We start from the raw sequence: 10,699 nt of genomic DNA, 5'->3' as shown, positions 1-10,699 counted from the left end.
GTACGTCTATCACTTGGAAATCAACATCGAACCAAGTTGGTCCCATTTGTAAGCACAGACTAATTTCCCCAATGGTGGACCTTTGGGAACCGTCGAAAGCTTTCACGTTGATAGCTCTGTCCTTTATCACATGCAGTCCCTTACCCAACTTCTTGAGTATTACCAGTGGACAAATATTGAGACTAGAACCCCCATCGATCAGGATCCTGGTGATAAAGTAGTCCTCGCATTACATAGTGATGTGCAATGCTTTATTGTGTCCCAACCCTTCAGGCGGTAGCTCATCTTCATGAAAAGTAATTTCGTGACTTTCCAATACATGTCCGACCATGTTGTCCATTTCCCTGCCAGTAATATTGCTTGACACATATGCTTCACTTAGCACCCTCAACAGAGCATTCTTGTGTGCCTCAGAATTTTATAGCAAAGCAAGTATGGAGATTTGCGCCGGTGTTTTGTTCAACTGGTCAATGATCGAGTATTCCTTGGCCTGTATCTTTCTCCAAAGATTGTCTGGACCCGTCTCAATGATGGGCAACCGATTAGAGGCTTGCTTGCTTGACTCAGCTAGGTGTTCCGAGGTATAGACCCTACCAGTTCTTGTCATACCCTATGCGGCAACAGTTTCCTCAAACCTAACCTTGTCTTTCCTCCTTGCCTCACCTGTATAGTCCCATGGTATAGCCTTTGTGTGGAATAGTGTAACGATCGACATCGCCACTGGGATCAGCGCTGCTATCTTTACTCTGAATGGAGCATGGGCCTTGGGTGGAAAAATTGCAACTTCGAATTGCGTAGGTGCGTTCGTTGGAGACACGAATTCGACCTCAATTGGCGCTGGTGTCTTTGCAGATGACGTGGTTTCAAACTCAAGTGGAACGGACATATTTATCTCAGTGTTCCCCGAGGGCTGAATTTGGACCACGATCGGTTTAAGAGTAATTATTGGCTTCTTTGGGTCATCACCTTCTGCGATCAACCCGATATACCCCTTGGGATCCCAATAATCCTCAATCATGTAAACGCCTCCACCCTTATGGTCTGACAGAGGGTTATTGCAGACATTCGGAGCGGGTTCCTTTGCCATAATAATTTGTTGTCAATCAGAGCGTGGATCTTGTCTTTCAGAGAATGACATTCGTCGATGGTGTGTCCCTTCATGCCGGAATGGTATGCACAGGATTTGTTTGGATTAACCCACTGAGAAGGGTTCTCAGGGGTTATATCAGGGATAAAGGTGACATAACCAGCAGCTTTGAGTCTCTCATACAACTGGTCAATGGGTTCGGCAATGGCTGTATACTGTTTAGGAGGTCTGCGGTCAAATTTTGGTTGAGGTCTAGGAAAGTTTTGGCGTGTAGGAGGTGATTGATGGTGGGATGGTTGAGCATTGTAGGCTTGGTAAACATGTGCGATTTCAGAATATCTGGGTGAAGTAGGTTGATATATGGGTGGTGGAGATGATTGATAAGTGGGTGGTGGAGTTTGGTAAGAGGGTGAGGGTGCTTGGTAGTTTGGAGTAGGCAGATATGTGAGTGGAGGCATTGGATAGGTTTGGTATTTGATGGGAGATTTGGTTCTCTGTGCCACCATTACGGCTCCTACGTCCCTTTTCTTGGACATACCACCGGACTGTAAGGCCTTATTTGTAGCTTGCAAGGCCTCGAGGTTCGTAACCATACCACTTGTGATGCCTTCTTCAATCCTTTTACCCATCTTGATAATGTCAGAAAATTTGTGGCTCTTAATCATCATCGGTCTTTCATAATACTGCGAGTCCTGAGCCCAGACAAAGAATTTGTTCATTTGTTCCTCTTCTAAGGCAGGTCTGACCTTAGCAGCTTTGGACCTCCAGCGAGTAGCATACTCGCGAAACATTTCTGTAGGTTTCTTCTTTAGATTCTGAATGTAGAACACATCCGGCGCATTCTCCGTGTTGAACCTGAACCTATCCATAAAATCGGACTCCATGCCTACCCAACTTGACCACTTCTTCGGATCTTGGCTAATGTACCAAGATAGAGCATCTCCTTTCAGACTCCTCATGAAAAGCTTTATGCGGATTCTCTCGACTTTCCCTATTCCAACCAGCTTGTCATAGTATGTTCTCAAATGGACCCTCGTATCCCATGTACTATCAAACATCTCGAACTTAGGAGGTTTGTACCCCTCGGGCAGTTCGACATCGGGTTGTATGCAAAGATCTTCGTAGTTTAGCCCTTCAATTCCCTTGCTTCCTTCAATGCCTTGAATCTGGCAAGTCAATTTCTTAAGTTCTTCGGCCAGATTCATGATGAGTGAGTCTTTATCATCAGACTCAGGTGTACTTGAGATGGGTTGGGTGGAGTGTGGCATGGTCTCCACATAGATGGGGGTGTTGTGATGGGTGTGGAAGTGGTCATTTGTAGAGTTTTAGGGTTCCGGGATGAGCAGTGGGGTATTGTTGGAAGTATGGCAGGTGTTGTAGTGGTGGTGAGGAGCAGGAGGGTTTTGCGGCTTTGGGATATTTTGTGGAGGTGTGGGGTTCTGAGCATTTGGGAAATTGACATCGGGAGTGGTGAGGGAAAATGACAGGTTTGCCAGATTCCAAACCTGATCAAGTTCTTCTTGGAATTTTAGCAGCTTCTGTTCAAGTTGGGATGGATTTTCCTTAGGATCCAGAGTACCATGACCATGAGTGACATCTACCCGTTCAGTTGAGTTCTCCTTTCTGGCATTGTTCAAATCTTCCATTTTTCCTTTATTCTTGTTTTTGACAGGACTAAGAGGAGGAGCGGGTGGAGGGCCCCCGGATCTCGTGAGATAAGATGATGTTGCCAGAATGCACGAACTAACCTTTGGGGAGGGGAATGGATAAACAAAAAGTAAAAACAAAAAGGTAACAAGTTAGTGAGGATTATAAGAAAATGTTGCGATGTTTAAACACATAGTGCAAGAATGTAAAATCGTGTCCTAATTTGGGGGACCTCTTTGTGCCCGAGATAGACCTAGTGACAAATTGATTTGGAGAACTTAAAATGCTAAATGCCTCATCTAATTGATAAAAGTATACGGATCCCAAATCGACACTAGACAAATAGGAAATGAAAATCATTAATGACCATTGGCCTTATTACATTTTATAAAGCGAAAAGAAAAACTCCTATCTATTTGGTCCTAGAAGGACCTTCCTCGGGTTGAATGCTCTCGTTGATCAAATCCTCCAGCTCGGCATAGTTTCACCAGTAAAAATGCTTTTGCCAGGTCTCCTTCATTTTCCTCAGCGTTCTGGCAGTCGGCGACTCTCTTCCTCACTTTTCCTTCCAATTCCAACAGACTATATTCTAGATATTCCAACTTTTTGCTAGCTTTGGCGACCCTCTCTTTCCACTCATTGATTTGGTCATTTGATGGAAGACTCCTCCACCAGTATAGCAAAAGTGAGGGTGTGCTAACCATACCGAAGCTGGAGACCTCGTTCTTCATTTCCTGCAAAACAAAAGGGATAAGACCATACCCCCACCGGACTCGACTATTTAATATCAACAATTAGCATGAAAACATTTAGTTCTCCAAATTAATGCACAGAACGTGGTATTGTCCATTTGGATTTTGGGGAAACCCAGTGGACTTTGGACAAGGCTATCTTAAAGAGTCATTATGCGGACAACATAACTGACTCAGCTAGGTTTGACCATGATGCATGCATATTTTAAACAGAGTAAGGTTTCTATGGGGTTTTAGACCAGTACCCTTGAGCAGACAACTCAAGGTGGAAAGGCACGGAACCGTGGACTACACCATTCATCGACTATTTTTACCGCAAATCCGCCTTTTCTGGATTTAGGGGTGATAATATCGGAAGAGCGCAACCACTCATTATAAGCGTTGTTATAGGATTTGTTTGGCACGAGTGGAATATGATGTTGAGCATGATTATGCAACAATTAAAGGCATATTGTCACGTATTTGCACGTTTAAGAAAGAAGTAAATACAACAATTTCATAATTTAAAGCGATAATGAAGGAAAGCAGTAAGGGAAAGAAACAAAAAGACAAGTCAGTTTTGCAATCGATAAGAAAATTGAATTCTTAAAAGAAATAAACAAATAATTGCGCATAAAGAAGCATAAATTCACAATAATAGTCTGAAATGGTAAAAGCCAAAAAATCCCCAATTGAGCCGCCACGCTGTCGCGCCCCCTTTTTCTCGCAAAACCGTGTTTATGACATTTGGAAGGACAACTCGTTCCTTTTGGGAAATAGGTTTGAATTTTGAAGAGTCGCCACCTAATGATTTAAGGTGCATTAGGACACCAAAAGAGTTTGATTTGAATAACCAGAGATCGGGTAAGGGCTTGAAATTATTCTAAGGGGAAGGTGTTGGGCACCCCTCAGAATCTACTAGTGTGGTTCCCGGCCAGACAATTATTGTAAATTTGGTGCAATTAATATGTAGACAAATAAGGCTCAAATAAGAGGGGATTTCACATAATGGTTTGAAAGTAAACAAAGTTTGAAAGAACAAATAGAAAAGATGATTTTTTAAAAGAAAGAATTGAAATGCTAAAGAATAAAGAGGGGGGGTCCTAGGTTTATTAAAAATATGGATCACCCCACACAATGTCCGGTAATCACTCCTCAATGAGGGGCTACACGTGACATTATCGCATGGTTACCATATCCATATCTACCCTTCTCACCCCGTTAAAGTATTAAAGTGCGGATTGGTCTCGATTAGTTATTGCATGTTATTACCCATCCCATTCCTATCAATCCCGGAGGCACTTAGGACTACTAATTCTGAAAGGGAGGGATGTTGGGCTTATTTGGAGTTTCAAAGGTAAAAATTCTAAAGCGACATACAAAACACATATGCATGTTTGGGGGAAACATATAAACAAACAGAGGCTCATGTATACCTCCTCAAAACACATAAAATAGCATGTCTTGCATGTACTGTTTAGGTCTGATTTAAAAGCATTAAAGACGAGGGAGATGATATTGTTGAGGCAGTTTTAGTTTATTGCATAACTCAGATAAGAAGTCTGAATTGGGTCTGCCTGTTGGTTGTAATAATTAACAGAAACAGATTCAGTTTCAATTATTGCTCTAAGGATTGCATAAGTGTTTATACGGGGTCCTATAGGTATGATATCTACTGAATTCAGAAGGTAATGAGACAGTAAAACTTGGAACGAAATTTTTGAAATCCTATATGCATACTTGTTAAACTGGCTAAGTTAGGGACTCAGATTATTAAAAGAGATGCAGAATGCACAAAATTAAATAAATTGGTTGCAGATTCTGTAGGTTATAGCATCTACCATTACTGATTATAGCTAACACTGAGTGAAGCGAATCAAATTCATTTAGAAACTCTTATAGGCATGTTTTCTATGCATTGCTGATTTTAAAGCCTTATAGACGTAGTGTCGAAATGCAGAAAAACCTTGTAGACATGGTATCTATATGTAGAAGCCTTATAGACATGGTATCTATATGTATTTGAGTATGCAGAAATTAAAACATTCCTATAGGCATGGTTTCTATATGTAGTTGAATATGCAGAATTAGAACAGTCCTATAGGCGTGATTTCTATATGTAGTTGAATATGCAGAATTAGAACAATTCTATAGGCATGATTTCTACCCTTTGCATGCATAGTCACCCACCTTTTTTCACTAGCCAGCCCCAAGTGTTTATTACAACTTATTACAAACCAGAATAAATTACATCAGAAAGAAAAAAAAATACAAAGAAAGTACAACCAGAGGAGGCCTGATTCTTGACTTCCTCTCTGAGTTATAAGATAAACAACCTCAAAAACCATTGATCCAAAGCCTTTCTCCAATTTGAGTGTGTCAAAGTTCAATAAGAGCCTCAATGGGACTTCGGACAGTGCTCACACCCAAATTGTATTACCAGAATTGGGACAAGTGCAGTGTGGAAGGGTCAGCCCTCAAGTGTCGAAGTTCAGAGGGAGCTCAGAGGGTCCCAAGGCAAGGCTCACAAGATGGGGGCAGAACTTAAATCTAAGAGAGAGTGCAAGTGAAGAAACGGAGTTCTGAGGGAATAAAGGAGAGGGAAAGAGGTGCTGGGAAACAGACATAAACAAGTTGATAATTTCATATTGTCATGCCTCAAACAAGCCATCAGGATCAAACATATTGGGGTAGGGATTTAGGACACATAATAGATTCAAAACAGATAGAAGGAGATTACAACATGCTAAAATAAGTACTGAATTGATCACAAGCAGTAGGCTGACAAGAAGGCAAAAGTATTAAGTAAACATATTGTTGTTGATGCTGAAATCTTAATCAGAACATACCAGTTTAGAGAAGCAAAATATAGTAAAAGCACATAGCAAGACTTTGAAGGCAGGCCACAATACAAGTAGTAAAGCAAGAGAATTTGTTTGAATGTAGGTGATTTCAGAACTAAGTGTGTTCATGTGTATGTTAATGAAAGAGCAGGGTATTTATAGTGTGAAAACAGGAAAAAAAAGTAAGGCAAGAAAATAATTATGGAACTGTGTATCAATTAAAATCAATCAGTAAAAAAGCTTCCTTTAATTAAGGAGTTAAAATTAAACGGTAACATGTAAATACTAAATAAGGAAAGCAATCACATAAGGCTGAATATGACAATTAAGGAAGTAACTTAAGCACGGTATAAGTACACAATAGGTAATAGAGACTAGGTTCATCAAATTCTAATCAAGAAAAGGTCTGTAAGAATCAAATGCCAATGTGATCAAGGTAAGGGAATTAATCAAATTGAGTAGAAAAGGAAGGGATCGAAAGTTCAAAGGAAAGTGTTCAAATTGGTCCAAGAAACAGGGAAATCAGTAAAACAAGGAAAGAATCAATAAGAATTACACAAGGATGTTTGAAATCAGTCCACAATTGAAGGTCATTTCAAAGGGAAATTCAGCATATAAAGAGTGCATAAACATTAGGCATGCAAGGCTGAATCTATTACAAAGAGAAGTGTCACGCAATCACAAAATCAGTAAGTAGTGGACTACTGAAACATGGTAGTCACATAGGCCAATTTCAGTAATCTAGTAATAGAGATAAGAGAGAGTATCAAATAGCATGCAAAAGGGGTCAAGTAAAAGACCTTATAGAGTTTAGCAGGAAGTCAGAATCATATAAAGAAACAAAAGATTTTGAAATTCAGTCGAGCAACAGGTGAAGCAACTTCAGAAACTTGAATAGGTCCAAAGGAATTAGGGTTTTGAAACCCATCGAATTTAGAGTATGACGAACGAGTAAATCACATAGCAAATAGTCTCAAGACTCGAATGAACCCCAAATTTTAGGGTTTTCACCATCACTCGAGTATAGAGATGAAAAAAAGTAAATCGGGCAAAAATATCAACAAAATAAAATCAGAAAACTCAAGAAGGAACTAAGACTTTTAATCATGCACACTCCAGTAGAAGAACAATATTAAAAAAATACAGTAGAACATGCTAAAGATCAGAGAAAGCTTCTAAATAACTTAACCAAACCCTAAATTGGAAAAGATAAAGGTTCTGAAGGTAAGTTTTGAAAGAAACTTTGAGAAAATGTTTAGAAGTTTAGAGTAAACACAGATCTACAACGGATCTAAAAGAATCGGAAGAACCTCGAAGGTTAGGGTTTTAGAAGAACCCAGATGGTGAGAAAGTCTTGGAAAGTCATTGAACTAAGCAAGAGAAGTCAAGATCAGGCTCGAATAGCCATGGCTGGCCAGAGCAAGGTCGGAGATAGCCATAGAACTGAAATCAACCCAGGTCTGGACCAAAACTTCTTCAAGGTTTGGCCTTGAAAACATGATAATCAGGCAGGTAGAAGTCATAGGAGGTAGATACATGCCTTTAATGGCTTTGGAAGCCATTGATTCAAGCGATTTTAGGGTGGTGGTTGAAGGTGGCGGCTAGGGTTTGAGAGGGAGTTTGAGAAAGAATTAGGAGAGAAGGGGGGTTCAAAGGCGGCTACAGATGAGAAATGACTAGGGTTTGGGGGTAATGGGGAATTAAAAAGGAAAGGTTAAATGGTGGTCGTTGATCATTTTGATCAACGGCCTGGATTGGATGGGGATCCGGGCGGATTGTTTAAAAAGGGTCGTGGGTCTGGTAGATTAGGATTTGGATCAGGGTAATTGGGCCTCAGGTTGGGTTTAATTGGGGTGCCAAATCCGGCAAAAATTGAAATGAAAATGGGCTAACATTTAAATAGCCACTTTTCCCTTATTTACTTTATAAAAATAGTAAAAATAATTTCTGGAAATAAATTATAAGTACTAAAATGATTAAAATACATAATTATTAAATTAAAATATTGGACCTAATTTTTATAGATATAAACGTAATTAAATCTAAATGGGGCTAATATTGCAATTATATGCAATTTAGCTTTAAAAAATACTAAATAAATTTGTAAAAATATGCAAATATTATCTTAGCTATATTTTAGTATAAATATGCGAATCGAATAAATGAATCACTAAAAATGATAATTTTAGGAATAATTATTTGGTTTTTCTTGGTAAAAATAGGCAATAAATCGATTTAAAAATATCTAAAAATTAAGGAAAAATAATAAAACGTTTGAATATGCTTACATATGCATATACATGCTATTTTGAAGGTATTTTGCATATGAAAAATATACAGGGAAAATTGGGTATCAACAAACGCCGACAGCTACCCTTCTAAACTCTGATGACTCTGCCTCCGGTCATCCAATACCCATTACCGGGTTCAGAAATACCTGAATCTGCACACAAGGTGCACGGAGTAAAGTGAGTACTCCAACTCAGTGAGTAATAATCATAACTAAAGTTTGAATGATAAGAAATCACGAAAAGTGCATCAACATGCTCTATAGAAGCAGTACAAAACCAGTAAAAAAGCAATGAAGCTGAAAAATCTCTTAAAAACATCTTAGCTCAGTTTAACTTCTTTGAAAATGACTTTTCAACAGTTACGCAAATGAATGCCAAACAATTAGTGCAGATAAGCACAGAAAATTCGTCCCTCGGGCACAAATACATAATTAAACAGGTAAATGACAGGCAAATAAGAAAGATAAGCACATAAGGTTCGCCCTTCGGGCACAGTGTCAACAATCCGCCCTTCGGGCAATATCTCAAAACAATACCAACCCCTCATGGCATCATAAACACGCTCATATCAATATCAACAAGCCAGCTCGTGGCGTACATATCTCAGGCCCTCGACCTCATAATCAAATCAGTGTATCACCGTTGTGGCGTGCAGCCCGACCTAGAAGATATCCTCACAACGCAGGCCCTTGACCTTACTCAGTCAAAAATCAGATAAGCCTCTCGGGCAACAGTAAAACGGTGTTTCTCAGCCAAAAACATCATTTAAATATCATTTGAGTATTAAAACTCAGTGAACATGGCTGAGTTTTGAAAAACAGTGGAAAATAACATGACTGAGCTCAAGTATAAAGTCAAAACAGTGAGACAATATCAACAAAAATCCCCGAAGGGTTCAAATAGTTGGCACGAAGCCCGAATATGGCATTCGGCCCAAATAATTATGATAGCAAATAGATTTCAGTCAAATATACGGTAAAATCATCAATCTAGACGGACCAGGTCACAATCCCCAATAGTGCATGACCCCACACTCGTCATCAAGCGTGTGTCTCACCTCAATATAGCACTATGATGTGTAATCCGGGGTTTCAAACCCTCAGAACATCATTTACAATCATTACACACCTCGATCCGGTCCAAACTCTAGCCCGCGATGCCTTGCCCGCACAAATCGACCTTCGGATGCTCCAAATCTAGCCATAATCAGTACATAATCATTAAAATATGCAAAGGGAACGAATCCCACTAGAAAATATCCAATTTTACATCAAAATCCTGAAATTGCTCAAACCCGGGCCCCCGAGCCCACGTCTCGGAATCCGATAAAATTACTATCAATGGAATCCTCATCCTTACACGAGTCTATACATATCAAGAACGTCAAAATAAGACCTCAAATGGCCCCTCAAATCCCCACTCAAAGGTCTCTTAATTTCAAGCCCTAATTACCCATTTTTGCTACTGATTTTTCCATGGATTTTAAGCTTACAATGATAGAATTCATCATAGAAACAAGTTTAGGGACCAAAAAATCTTACCTCCATGAAATCCTCTTGAATTCCCTCTTCAATTAGCTCTCACAAACTTCAAAATCGCCCAACAATGGAGGTACTTAGCCTCAAAATCGTGGAATAGCCCTTTTAAATCATTCGGCCCAAGCATAAAAATCCTTCTTCGCGGACGCGGTCAAAGCCTCGCGTTCGCGAAGTACAAAATTACTTTGACCAAATTTCCTTCACCGCGAATGCGTCCTACCATTCGTGAACGTGAAGACTTGGCTCCCTAACCCAACGCGAAAGCGACTCCCTTTCCGCGAACGCGAAGAACAAATAAATCCTCAAACCCAGCTGCTCACTTCCCCTACGCGAACGCGGAGCCTCCCTCGCGAACGCGATGTACGACAAACCCAGCCATTTGCGAACGTGGAGCCTCCCTCGCAAACGTGAAGGCTAAAATGTTCACCTCACCAGCTAACCCTTCGCGAATGCGAGGTCCTACTCGCGAACGCGAAGGCCAAATGCTTGCAGCACTGAACAGAAATTTTTCTGCAACTTTGCAAAACATGAAATGGTCTGATTGACCACCCAAAACTCACCC

Source organism: Nicotiana sylvestris, chromosome 11 (genome assembly GCF_000393655.2).
Source record: "Nicotiana sylvestris chromosome 11, ASM39365v2, whole genome shotgun sequence".
NCBI classification, from domain to species: domain Eukaryota; kingdom Viridiplantae; phylum Streptophyta; class Magnoliopsida; order Solanales; family Solanaceae; genus Nicotiana; species Nicotiana sylvestris.
Note: the sequence above shows the minus strand (reverse complement) of the source record.